This window comes from Balaenoptera physalus (genome assembly GCF_965194825.1).
Source record: "Balaenoptera physalus genome assembly, chromosome: X".
Lineage (NCBI taxonomy): Eukaryota > Metazoa > Chordata > Mammalia > Artiodactyla > Balaenopteridae > Balaenoptera > Balaenoptera physalus.
Genome location: NC_138903.1, coordinates 90617089 through 90631287, shown reverse-complemented (window position 1 = coordinate 90631287; position 14199 = coordinate 90617089). Strand labels below are relative to the sequence as shown.

The following is a 14199-nucleotide window of genomic DNA, read 5'->3' as shown; positions in this document are numbered from 1 at the left end:
TCTAAGAAACTGCCAAACTGTCTTCCAAAGTGGCCATACCATTTTGCACTTCCACCAGCAATGAATGAAAGATTTTCTGTTTATTCATGATTCGATTAGTAGGCTTTGTGTTTCTAGGAATTTGTTCATTTCATCCAGGTTATTTAGTTTGTTGGTGTATAATTGTCCATTGTATTCTCCTATAATCCTTTTCATTTCTGTAAAATCAGTAGTAATGTCCCCACTTTCATTTCTGATGTTAGTATTTGTGTATTCTCTTTTTATTCAGTCAGTGTAGCTAAAGATTTGTCAATTTTGTTGATATTTTCTAAGGACCATTTTGGTTTCATTGGTTTTTTCTTTTGTTTTTCTACTTTCTGTTTTTATTTATCTCCACTCTAAACCACACATATTATTTCCTTCCTTTTGCTAGCTTTGGGTTTAGTTTGTTCTTCTTTTCCTAGTTCCTTAAGCTGTAAAATTAGGTTGTTAATTTGAGATCATCTCTTTCATGTAAGCATTGACAGTTATAAATTTCCATCTCAGCACTGCTTTGCTGTACCATAAGTTTTGGTTGTTGCATTTTCACTTATATTTGTCTCATGGTATTTTCTAAATTCCCTTGTGGTTTTCTCTTTGACCCATTGGTTGTTTAAGAGTATGTTGTTTAATTTCCACACAGTTGTGAATTTTTCAGTTTTCCTTCTGTTATTGATTTCTAGTTTCATTCTATTGTGATTTAAAAAGATAATTTGTATGATTTCAATCTTTCAAAATTTATTAAGACTAGTTTTGTAACTAACATGGCCTATTCTGGACCATATTCCATGTGCAGTTGAGAACAATGTATATGTTGCTATTGTTTGTTGGAGTGTTCTGTATATGTCTGTTAAGGCCAGTTGGTTTATAGTGTTGTCCTCCTCCCACCCACTTTATGTTATTGATATCACCAATTACATTTTTATACATTGTGCAACTATTAAAATAGATTTTTTTGATGTATTTGTCTTTTAAATCCTGTACAAAATTAAAAGTGGATTTAGAAACCAAAAATTTTTAAATACTGATTTTTATATTTGTCCATATATTTACCTTACCAGAGATCTTTATAGTTTTATATAGCCACAAGTTATTGTTTAGTGTCCTTTCATTTCAACTTTAAGGACTCCCATTAGTCTTTCTTGTAGGGCAGGTCTAGTGCTAATGAACTTCCTTAGCTTCTGTTTATCTGGGAATGCCTTGATTTCACCCTCATTTTTGAAGGATAGTTTTGACAGATATAGAATTCTCATTTGATAGATTCTTTCTTTAAGTACTTTAAATATATTATCTTACCACATCTGGCCTCTAAAGTTTCAGCTGACAAATCAGCTGGTAATATTATTGAGGATCCCTTGTATGTGATAAGGTGATTTTCTCTTGCTACTTGAAAGATTCTCTCTGTCTTTTCCTATTGACAGTTTGATTTTAATGTTTGTTGGTGTGGGACTGTTTATGTTTGTCATAGCTGCGGTTTGTTGAGCCTCTTTTACTTGTACATTTACATATTATGTCAAAGCTGGGAAGTTTTTGGCCATTATTTTTTTCATGTAATCTTTCTGCCACTTTCTGGCTCTCTTATCCTTCTGGGACTCTCATGATGTGTATTTTGGTCCCCTTGATGGTATCCCATAAGACCCTTAGGCTCTGTTCTCTTTTCTTCATTATTTTTTTCTTTCTGCTCCTCAGACTCAATACTTACAAATGTCCTATCTTTGAGTTCGCTGATTCTTTCTTCTGCCTGATCAAATCTACAATTGAACCATTCTAATGAATTTTTCAATTACATTATAATATTATTCAGCTCCAGAATTTGTTTCGTTCCTTTTAAAAATTTCTGTCTCTGCTGATATTCTCATTTTATTCATACTTCTTTTTCCTGATTACCTTTAGTTCTTTGTCTGTTTTCCTTTGTCTCTTGAGCATATATAAGACAGTTGCTTTAAAATCTTTGTCTAGTAAGTCCTATGTCAGGGCTTCTTTGGGTGGAGATGGTTCTATCAATTTTTTCTGTGCCTTTGAATGGGCTATATTTTCCTGTTTCTTTGTATGCTTTGTCATTTTTGGTTGCAATATGAACATCTCAAATAACAACACCTCTACCAGTCTTTGCAGACTTGCTCTCTACAAGGGTAATCCTTTACCAATGAGCTGGACTTGCTCTGATCATAGGAATTAGCCTGAAGTGAAAGCTTAAGATCTTCTCAGGCCTTTTCTGCACATGCATGTTGTGTGGGCCTGTGTGTGAATATCTCAGTTCCCCTTTATACATGGCTACTTTTAAATGTCTTAATTTCCCAAAGAGTCTCACGCCAGATTCTTCTTGGCACCTTAGATAGTCTATTGTATGCCTCCACCTATAATCTCTTGTCTCAGCTTTCTGTAGACCTATAGTCTTCTTGCACCTTTCACAGGCACTGTCGCCTTTCCCGCCTGTCTTCAAAGTTAGGAAAAACAAAGAGGAGTCCTTCAGGCAGCACTCAGACAAGTTAGAATATTGGAAATTAGGTCTATTCTACTTCTCTGGTTTGAAGGACGGACTGGGAACTGGGCTGCCACCTCCTCCAATTCAAAACTGCTGCCACACTGGGCAGGTGGTAAGGAAAGGGTAAGTAATGACTCAAAACTTTCCCTACCATTTTTAATTAGGTCTTTTCCTGACTGGGTGTTCCTTAGTTGCTGTAGACCTTTGACTAGTCTCAGATCTCTTATAAAGTTATTTTATCAAGTCTCTAGTTATTTTTTATAATGTTTTTTGTGGGTGAATGAGGGCCTGGAGCTTCTTAGCCTGCCATTTTGCTGACATCACTTCTCTTATTAGTTTTTAATGTATTTTCTTCTCTCCCCATTTTATCTTCCATTTTCACATTGGAATAGCATTAACCCATTGAGTGCCAGAAAGAAGAAAGTACAAAATAACAGAGTATTAAGAAGGGTCTGCCATATAACACACTGAAATCAGGATACCTGTGTCCTAAATACCAGATTTATTTTTTTATAAGACCAAGCATAGTCATTTCCCTTGTGTTGGCCTCATCCATAACAGAAAAAGTTTGTATATCCCAATGGTTAGCAACATGGGCTTTGGTGTTAGATAAAGTTAGATGTGAGCTGGGCAAATTTAATTACTGATTTCATGATCTTTATAGCTAATATTGAGCCTCCAGAGATGTGAGACCCATATGTAATATATAAGCATTATATGTACATACATGGAGAATATGATTAGAGTAAATGCACAAACATCATATATTATTTTTAAATCACTGAATGGTAGGTTTCTGGTTATTTATTTATTTATCTCTGGACTTGACAATATTTTCCACAATTTCTAAGTTAGTAATGGATCATTTTTCAGAGCAGAATTAAAGCTCATAGAAAGAATGCTTGTTTTGAAAATTTCAGACATAGATTTATAGAAAATAATATAACGGACTTCTGTATATTCAAATTGAGAAATAAAATATCACATATGCAGTTGAAACTCACTTTGAATCTTCTCTGATTATATTAGTCTCCTTCTTCCCCAGAGGTAATTTTTATCAAGACTTTGGGTTTTCCATACTTAAGACTTTTCTTTATAGTTTATTACCTATGTATATATATATTAATTTTATTACGTATGTATATATCCCTAAGTGAAATATGGTATTGTTTTCTTGCATGGTTGTATCTATAGGTGCTGGCTACCTGATGGAAAGGAGGAAGGAAGAAACATAAGGAGAACAAATACACATTCACATCTCAACATTGTGACCTGCCATATATGCCTTCCTTGCCGTGTGTATTCTCTTGCAGAGCTACTAAAATGGACACAATCATTATTTTTAGCTTATGTGCAGTAGGGAGCACTAACACATTCTGCAGATACTATTTTCAACCCTTTTTTCCCTGATGTCTTCAAAGGCTTAGTTTCCCAAGTGCCATCTAGCTCAAAGTTCAGGCCTAATTTACTGGCTTTCATTCAGTTACTCATGTAGGCCTGTGTATCTAGAATCTAATCTGTAGCATCCTGGTGAAATTTAGTTTTTCTGTTTCCAGACTACTACCCATATCCCTTGATTGGCTTAAGGATGCATCCCATTTTGAACTTGATCTGATTTTGTATTACAAGTGCTGGGCATGTGTATATTTTCCTTGCCTTTTATTATTCTTAATTGCACAAGGAAGGTGATTCAGTGGTGTTTTAATATGCATGTGTTGATTGCTCGTGAATAAGCCTGTGACTAAACTTTAACCCTGAATCCCACTGTTTAAGGGTTTTCCCCCTCTGGATGCTGTGGAGCTGAGCTCTGGGTGATCCCATGCAGACTGTCACCCTTTTACTCCCTTGTGGCATTCATTGTTTAGATTATTGGGAGGTTAAGCTGATGAGCCTTCTTTTAATTCAAGGAGCTTTATTTGGGAGAGTACATAAAGAATGTTGTGAAACTACTTTTATCTAAAATCCAGGGAAGTGGAGATGTCATCTGACTGTCAAATCTAAGGTTTATCTGAGAGACATGCTTGCCCTTCCCCTAGGCAATTATATTTTCCCTGAAGCTACCAAAATGGGACTGTCATGTGGATAGATTCATAAATTAGTTTTGTGGCCACCTCATTACCTAATTCCCTTGGTTTAGGCATGTTCTTTATCTGACACCGACCCACTGTGGAATGGCCGGGGATACTTATTTTTTCTCTTTATTCTTTTTGCTTCAGAACCCAAGTGCTTTTGTTGTAGATAAAAATGGGAAATGCAGGAAAGGTAAAAAAAAAATAGAAACCCTTTAGAAGTCTACTACTTGTGAGTAGGCACATTAAATAGTTGAATATAATATTTTTCAGAAAACAAAACCTACCCATATGTTGTCTACAAGAAACTCACTTTAAATACAAAGATTCATATAGATTAAAAGTAAATGGGTGGGGAATATGCTAACATCCTAACACTAACCAAAAGAAAGCAGAAGTAGCTATATTCATTTCAGACAGAGCAGACTTCAAATCAAGGTGAGTTATCAGGGATAAAGAAAGGCATTCTATAATGATTAAAGAAGTCAGTTCTCCAAGACGTAACAGTCTTTAACATTTATGTGCTTAACAGCAAAGTATAAAAATATGTGATGCAAAAACTAGTAGAATTGCAAAGGGAAGTATAATAGATTGATCGCATGATCACATCAATACATTTGACAGAAGCATTTGACAAAATGCGACACTCATTCATGATTGAAAAAAAAAACCTTCTCAGTAAACTAGGAATAGAGGAGAAATTCCTCACATTGATAATGAATATCTACAAAAAACCTACAGCTAACATCATATTAATGGTGAGAAACTTAAAGGTTTCCCACTAAAATCAGGTACAAAGCAAGGATGTTCACTTTCACAACTCCTTTTCAGTATCATACTGGAAGTTCTAGCTAATGCAAAAAGGTAAGAAAAGGAAACAGAAGGTATACAGTTTGGGAAGGAAGAAATATAATTGTCTTTGTTAACAAATGACATTATCATCTATGTAGAAAATCCAAAAGAATCAACAACAAAAATACCCCTCTAGAACAAATAAGCAGTTATGGCAAGGTTGCGGTATACAAGGTTAAAATACAAAAGTCAGCCACTTTCCTATATACCAGCAAAGAACAAGTAGAATTTGAAATTGAAAATACAATGCATTTACATTATCACCTTCCAAAATGAAGTACTTATGTATAAATCTAACAAAATATGTACAAGATCTATATGAGGAAAACTACAAAACTCTGATGAATGAAATCAAAGAACTAAATAAATAGAGATATTCCATGTTCATGGACAGGAAGTCTCAGTATTGTTAAGATGTCAGTTCTTCCCAACTGGATCTGTAGGTTCAATGCAATAACCCCCTCCCCAAATCCCAGCCAGTTATTTTGTGGATATTGAAAAGCTGATTCTAATGTTTATATGGAGAGATAAAAGACCCAGAATAGTCAACACGATACTGAAGGAGAAGAACAAAGTTGGAGGGCTGATGCTACCCAACTTCAAGGCTTATTATAAAGTTCACAACACTGTGATATTGGCGAAAGAACAAATAGATCAATGGAACAATAAAGAGCCTGTAAATAGGCCCACATAAATATAGTCAACTGATCTTCAACAAAGGAGCAAAGGCAAAAGAATGGAGTAAAGATAGTTTTTACTACTAATGGTGCTGAAAGAACCAGACATGCACATGGGAAAAAATGAATCTAGACACAGACCTTACACCCTTCACAATGATAACTCAAAATAGATCACAGACCTAAATTTAAAACATAAAACTATAAAATGGCTAGACGATTTAGGAAAAAACCTAGTTACCCTTGTTTATGGCAATGTCATTTTAGATATAATACCAAAGGCACAATCTATGAAAGAAATAATTGATAAGCTGGAATTCATGAAAATTAGAAACTTTTGCTCTGCAAAGGACAGTGTCAAGAGAAAGAGAAGACAAGTCAAAGAATGGAAGAAAATATTTGCAAAAGACACATCTGATAAAGGACAGTCATCCCAAATATACAAAGAATTCTTAAAACTCAGCAATAAGAAAATGAACAAACTAATTTTCAAGTGGGACAAAAACCTTAACAGACAACTCATCAAAGAAGATATACAGATGGCAAATAAATGTAAGTAAAGATACTCCACATCATATATGATCAGAGAAGTTCAAATTAACAATGAGATACCACTACACATTTATTAGAATGGCCAAACTTCAGAACACTGGCAACTGGAGTTGGATTTGGAGAGGAATTGGAGCAACAGGATCTCTCATCTATTGCTGATGGGAATGCAAAATGGTTACAGCACTTTGGAAGACAGTTTGGTGGTTTCTTACCAAACAAACATACTCTTACCACACAGTCCAGTAATCACACTCCTAGGTGTTTACCCAAAGGAGTTCAAAACTTATGTCCACACAAAAACCTGCACACAGATGTTTATAGCAGCTTTATTTGTAATTGCCAAAACTTGGAAGCAACTAAGATGTCCTTAATTAGGTGAATGGATAAATAAACTGTGGTACATTTATACAGTGGGATATTATTATTCAGCATTAAAAAGAAATTATCTATTAAGCCTTGAAAAGACAAGGACAAACTTTAAGTGCATATTACTAAGTGAAAGAAGCCAATCAGAAGAAGACTATGTATCTTTTTTGAAGTAGTGTTTTCATATTTGGATAAATACCTAGAGGTGGGATAGCTGGATCATATGGTAGTTCTATTTGTAATTTATTGAGGCATCTCCATACTGTTTTCCATACTGATTTTACCAATTTACATTCCAACATACAACCTATATATAGGTTCCCTTTTCTCCACATCTTTGCCAACACTTGTTATTTCTTGCCTTTTTGATAATAGCCATTCTAATAGTGTTCATTGCAGCATTATTTACAATAGCCAAGATATGGAAATAACCTAAGTGCCCATCAATGGATGAATGGATAAAGAAGATGTTATACACATACACACACCACACACACACACACACACACGCACACACACTCACTGGAATACTACACAGCCATAAAAAGATGAAATCTTGCCATTTACAACAATATGGATGGACCTTGAGGATATTATGCTAAGTGAAATAAGTCATATGAAATGAGACAAATACCATATGATTTCACCCATATGTGGAATAAAACAATGAAACAAAATAAATGAACAAGCCAAACAAAGGCAGAGAGGGGGAAGGTAAAATGTGTAAAGGGGATAAACTGTATGGTGACAGCTGGAAACTAAGTTTTTGGCAGTGAGTACCCTGTAGTGTACACAGCATTAGAAATATAATGTTGTACACATGAAACTTATATAATGTTATAAACCAATGTTACCTTAATAAAAAATAAGAAGGGACTTCTCTGGTGGCACAGTGGTTAAGAATCCGCCTGCCAATGCAGGGGACACAGTTTCGAGCCTTGGTCTGGGAAGATCCCACATGCTGTGGAGCAGATAGGCCCGTGCGCCACAACTACTGAGCCCATGTGCCACAACTACTGAAGTCCACATGCCTAGAGCCCATGCTGTGCCACAAGGGAAGCCACTGCAATGAGAAGCCTGCCCACTGCAACGTAGAGTAGCCTGCACTCGTCGCAACTAGAGAAAGCCCACGCACAGCAACGAAGACCCAACGCAGCCAAAAATAAATACAAATAAATAAATAAATTTATTTAAAAAATAACTTAAGAAAAAGCTACATATTGTATGATTCCAACTATATGACATTCTGGAAACAGTAAAAATATCAGTGATTGCTAGGATTTTCAAGGAGAAAGGAAGAGGATGAATAAGCAGAGCACAGAGCATTTTTAGGGCAATGAAACTACTCTGTGTGGTATCATAATGATATACATGTCATTATACATTTGTCCAAACCTATAGAATGTACAACACCAAGAATGAACCCTAAGGTAAACTGTGGACTTTGCGTGATTATGATGTGGCCACGTAGTTTCATCAATTGTAACAAATGTACCAATCTGGTGGGGGATGTTGATAATGAGGGAGGCTATGCATGTATGGGGATGGGGGAGGGTATATGGGAAATCTCTATACCTCCCAGTCAATTTTGCTGTGATTGTACCACTGTCTAAAAAAATGTAGTCTTAATTTTTTAAAAAAGTTAATGTGAAGGAGCCATGTCATCTCAGATTTAACCTTTGAATTTGCCCATAATTCATTTCCCCTCTTACCCTCCTATTTCCAATATAGAGCCAATGAGATGTCTCCAATGGAACAGTATGGGATTTAACAATATATATTCAGTTATTAGTGAATGGTAAGATGGATACTTGTGTGTCAAAGAAATGGAAGTAATTTGTGGAATTTTGCCTCTCAGAGAGGCAGCGGATGGTTGAAACTGTGGTGTGACGTGGCTGGATGACGCATGAACTGAGGACCCCTGCACTGTTGAATGGGAGACAGGTCTAGAATTTTCCTATAAACGTATTAACATGCAGAGCAGTCCAGGAGCAGCAGTTAGGCAAACACCACAGCTTGCTGCCCTGGTGCCACCTCTCACTGAGCTCACCAGGTGAATCAAAGGCAAGCCTGTCTTCCCAGCGTGGGGAACTGGATTAGGGTCTGCTCAGAGGCACGATGTTGGGCAGCTCTTAGGAGCTTCTGAGTCTCCCAAGAAACTAGAGATCCTTCTGTCTTTAAAACTTTGAACTCAAGGCATACCAGAGAGAGATTTGCTCCCTTCATAAAGATATCTATATTCTCATTAGGAGAAACACCTTTCCATAATGCCTGCCTTAGCCCTAAGTCTCAGCCAGCCCCTGCTACTGAGTCTTGACTTTTAAAAAGCCTTTGAAGTCCCACCACGTGCCATATACTCTGGGCAGTTTTCCTCATTCACCCCTCAGGACAGCTCTGTGACATAGGTATCGTGAGTCCCACGTCACAGATGCCCAAGTTCAGAGTGACAGAGCCTAGGTCACCTGGCCACATAAGTGGCAGGATGGGATGAGGTTCTATCCCTCGCCCTCCCTAGAGGACACAGAGCAGCCTCCCTTTTAGAAGATGGGCTTCCAGGGCTGGAGAAGTGGTCGATCACACTCCCTGCTATTGTGGCCCATGGGTACTCACTCACCAGCCCCTCAGGGTGAGGAAGATGACAGAGGAGATGAAATTCTTTCCCTTCTGCCAAGAGACCTGGGTGTCTGGGCCACATCCATTGGCTGATCCCTGAAGCGGGGAGTAGGGCTCAGACAGAAGCTCAGGTGTTGCCCTTGAGACAGGTGATCTGGAGGGAAGGAAAGTGATATGTAAGGAAGTGCTTTAAGAAATTGTACTTTATATTTTGTCTTCTTTAATCCTAACAGCCATTCAAGTTACCCATCATTTTGGCCAACATCATACCAGGGTACTGATTTTAGGGGAGTTTATGTAAATCAGGTAGACACCTTTGTTATCTCCAGGTCAGCAGCCAACTGTGGAAATACTTTAAAGATTTTTTCCATTTTCTCCTGATGCCTCCAGGACTCTGAATGCTCTAACCTCCCTGGAGGCTGGCAGTACATGCTCCTCACATTTTTTTTCCTTTTTAAATAATACTTGCATTGTTTTTAAGTCTAATCATTGAAATTGAAAACTTTCTAAATTAAAAAAAAGAGTTATGTTAAAAGAGGGGAGAAAACATTTGTAAACTACGCCTCATAGTGGGTTAATATCCATGATTTGTGAAGCACACTCAGTAACAAATGATTGGCAACTAATTTCAACAAAGAACTCAAATAAATATATATATGAATAGCAAACATGTTAAAATATGCCTAAACCACTAGTGTGTTATTCAGGGTTCTACAGAGAAATGGAAACAGCAGGATATGTATTTATATATAAAAGGAGATTCATCACAAGGAATTGGCTTGTGCAATTATGGAGGCTGAGAGGTCCCACAGTCTGTCCTTTGCAAGCTGGAGACCCAGGAAAGCTGGTGGTGTAGTTCAGTCCGAGTCCAAAGGCCTGAGAACCCCGGAAGCTGATGGTTTAAATCCCGGAGTGAGGGCCAGAGAAGATGAGATGAGATGTCAGGCAGTGCAGCAGGAAGCAGAAGGGGGGGAATTCCTCCTCCCTCTGCCTTTTGTTCAATTCAGGCTTTGAACAGATTGGATGAGTCCCACCCACAGCGGGGAGGACAGTCTACTGAGTCCACCAGTTCAAATACTAATCTCATCCAGAAACACCCTCAAACACAACCAGAATCATGTTTAATCTGGGCATCCCATAGCCAGTTGAGTTAACACATAAAATTAACCATCACAACTACAACTAGTGAGATGAAAATATAAACCCTAAGAAGAATATTAAGTGGAAAAGACAAGATGCAAAAGATGAATAATGTGATTCCTCTTTAGGAAAAGACACCTGTGTGTGTGCAGTTGTCTATGATCATGTACCCTCACCTACAGGGACACGTCTGGAGGGGAGGCACTGTTCTATGACAACAGATCCTTTTGGGTCAAGGGGCGGGAGCCAGGCCTGTAAGAGAGGTGAGAAAATGTACTTTCACGTATTGTTTGGAATGTATTCAGGAAAACATTTTCATAAAAATTTGAAAACAAAGTACTGTGAACAGACTGACAAAGGTAATGTGAACATGTATTTATTACTTTGGAAAAGCATTCACTGTATTCAGTTTCCTGGGGAAATGAAGTAGATTTTAAAATGGAATTGACTGTGTGTGTGTCTGTGTCTGTGTGTGTGTGTTTCTAGGTCTCCTCTAGCTCTATAACCCCAAACACATGCTTACAAGTGCAGCTTTCTCTTTAGTTCGGGCCAGGGCTGGACACCCTATCTAAGGTTTAGAGATCCCAGAAAATGATGGACACAGAGGGATTGCTCACAGTAAGCGCAAGTTTCCAGAAAATACTGGCTGCAATCACTAAGCCAAGATCACAACCTCCATCCCTTCGTTCCTCTTGTTGACCAGTCCCCTGGTCTGAGACTCTCAGAGCTTGCAATCCTGGGTCTGGGCACCAGATGGCATCCATCCCTTTTTTTTCCCCCTGTTTTAAGGGAAAAAAGTACTTTTTGCAAAAGTAACAAACGATATATGATTTGTTTACTATGATACCAATTCTTTTTGGAAAATTCATATCTATATTAAAACAGTTCCACCTGCTTTTGACCACAAATCTACATCGCGTTCATTGATGTATCTCTTCCGTCAGTGTAGGCTGAAGTATCTAGGCTGCAGAAGGTCCCTCCCAGAGAACACAGCATTTCACTCTCCATTACCGCACCCTGTACAGGCTTCCCAGACCTTCCCCCACCCCCTGTCGGGCATCTCTTGTCCATGACCCTGGACACAGCTACCCAGACATCGCTCCTATGCCCCATCCTCTCTCAGTCACCTCTGCCTGCGGTGCCTTCCACCTGCCTGCCACCCACTGCCAAGGAGCTATTGCCACCTGGTGTTTCATTGTGTGCAGTCCCTGGAATATATATCTTTACAGTCTTCTTTTACGATGAGTTTTTTTTTTCAGACAATATTAGAATTATTCAGTGCATAGGTTCAAAGGCTGGCATTTAAGGGAGAGTACTGTATTTTTTTGCTCCTTGAATAAATGTCTTTGTAGAGAAGTTTGACGATAGCGGTACGTTGGTGCCACCTCGTGACACAAGCCTGAACTGCAGCTTGAACTTCCCGGAACTGGAAGGTGGGAAGGAGGGGTGGCCAAAACTCACCGGACAGGTTTCTGAAAGTCTGGGTGGAAAGGGGGGCATTGCTAGTGTACAAGGATACTGAGAGGCACCAGACAGAAAATTCAGCCTCTTACCATGCTGAAGAGAAAGCTCTATGTGAGAACAAAACGATTTTTATTTTTATCCTTTGAGACCTAAGGCCAAATAGCTAGAGACCTGTATAAGCAACAATGCATCCATGTCATTAATGATCTTTTTTTTAACATCTTTATTGGAGTATAATTGCTTTACAATGTTGTGTTAGTATAACACAATGAATCAGCTATACGTACACATATATCCCCATAGCCCCTCCCTCTTACATCTCCCTCCCACACTCCCTATCCCACCCCTCTAGGTGGTCACAAAGCACTGAGCTGATCTCCCTGTGCTATGCGGCTGCTTCCCACTAGCTATCTATTTTACATTTGGTAGTGTATATATGTCCATGCCACTCTCTCACCCTGTCACATCTTACCCTTCCCCTTCCCCATATCCTCAAGTCCATTCTCTAGTAGGTCTGTGTCTTTATTCCCGTCTTGCCACTAGGTTCTTCATGACCTTTTTTTTTTTCTTAGATTCCATATATGTGTTTGTTTTTTTTAATTCATTCTTAGGAATCAACTGGGTCTTGAAGTTACCAATGCTAGAACAGAGACATGAGAATCTAGAATTTTAAACATTGTTTATAAATGTATAAAAGATGTATTGATGTTGTTTAGTTTTGATTTGTTATTTTCAAAATAAACTAGTTGTTATATGATTCATCCATGAGTAAGATTTTAGAGATGAGTCAGGGATTACACAGTTCTTAAGTGGAATATTTTGGGTAATTTTTAATCAAATAGGATAATTTCAGAGAAAATATATGCAAACTCCAGACTGTTTGACAGAATGTGGGCAGATAGATTTCTTACCGTTATGGAAAATTGTCTGGTAGGCAAGACTCATATTAAAGTTAGAATATATAAAACTTCAAAGTGGAAATATTTGTTAAACTCTCAAAATATGAGAGAATAGTCATGAAAGTGATTCTAAAAATTAAGTTGGCTTTGAAAAAAAGACATTAGTATTTGATCTTTCCAAAAATTGTGTCATAATTATGTTATTCTCTTGTTAGAGAGTGTAAGTTGTTTGAAGAGGAATATTATATAACAGTCATTGCTAACATTTCAGAAAACTCATTACATTATGGTAAGATTTACCTCATGAAATATCTATTTTTATTTATTGTTTTTGCAGATATATGATGCACAAAAGAGTTAATATACATGCCTTGCATAAGAAAGTGATAGTTCTTATCCTCTAGAACTTTACATTGATGATATAGCAAAGTTAGAAACGAAAATGGCTAATAAGAAAAATAAAAATTAGAACTCTAAGTCCTCTTAAGGCCCCTAAATAAATATTGCACAATTTTCACTAGATATTTTAAAGATTCAATTATATAAAAAATTAAAAATATGAAACTGGAAAAAAAATCTACTAGAGAAATGGGAGAATAATAGACAAAGCAGATTGATGAAAGTGGTAAAAGAGAATACTGAATCTGCAAAGAGTAATAAAAATACGAATATTTTAGCTGACACATAAGAGTTTAGAAGATAATGGCAACAATATTATCTATGTTATTACAGTGCTACAAGGCAGTGAGGGAAAGTGGATCAGGAACTACTTTTGCTGATAAGAGAAGCCTGAAACAGGTTAGAAGTTACATCGTGGAGGTTTTAATCACTCAGATATTGGCCGTAGTATCAGTTACATACAAGCTCATTTTACAAATAGAACAGATATTCCCTTTCTTAAAATATGTGAGATGAAAACTATTGCAATTTGTGTCTGGGAGAGAATGAAGCAGTTGTGATTAAAATGTTGAAATTTGTGTCATCTAATATGGAGAGCTATATGAACATAAAAGAAGCAAAGCAGTATCCTGTGATTTTAGAGGTGACTTTGAGGGGTTATTGGG

The 14199-nt window shown here is 37.3% G+C and overlaps 1 long non-coding RNA gene across 1 annotated transcript in view; it reads left to right on the top strand.

Moving 5' to 3' along the window:
* LOC309653270 overlaps positions 1-11519 on the top strand; it is a 44636-nt gene extending 33117 nt beyond the window's left edge. Inside the window, exon 5 of the long non-coding RNA XR_014259056.1 lies at positions 3698-11519. This is a non-coding gene — a long non-coding RNA (uncharacterized lncRNA). The remainder of the gene's footprint in view (positions 1-3697) is intronic.
* Positions 11520-14199: the final 2680 nt, after the last annotated feature.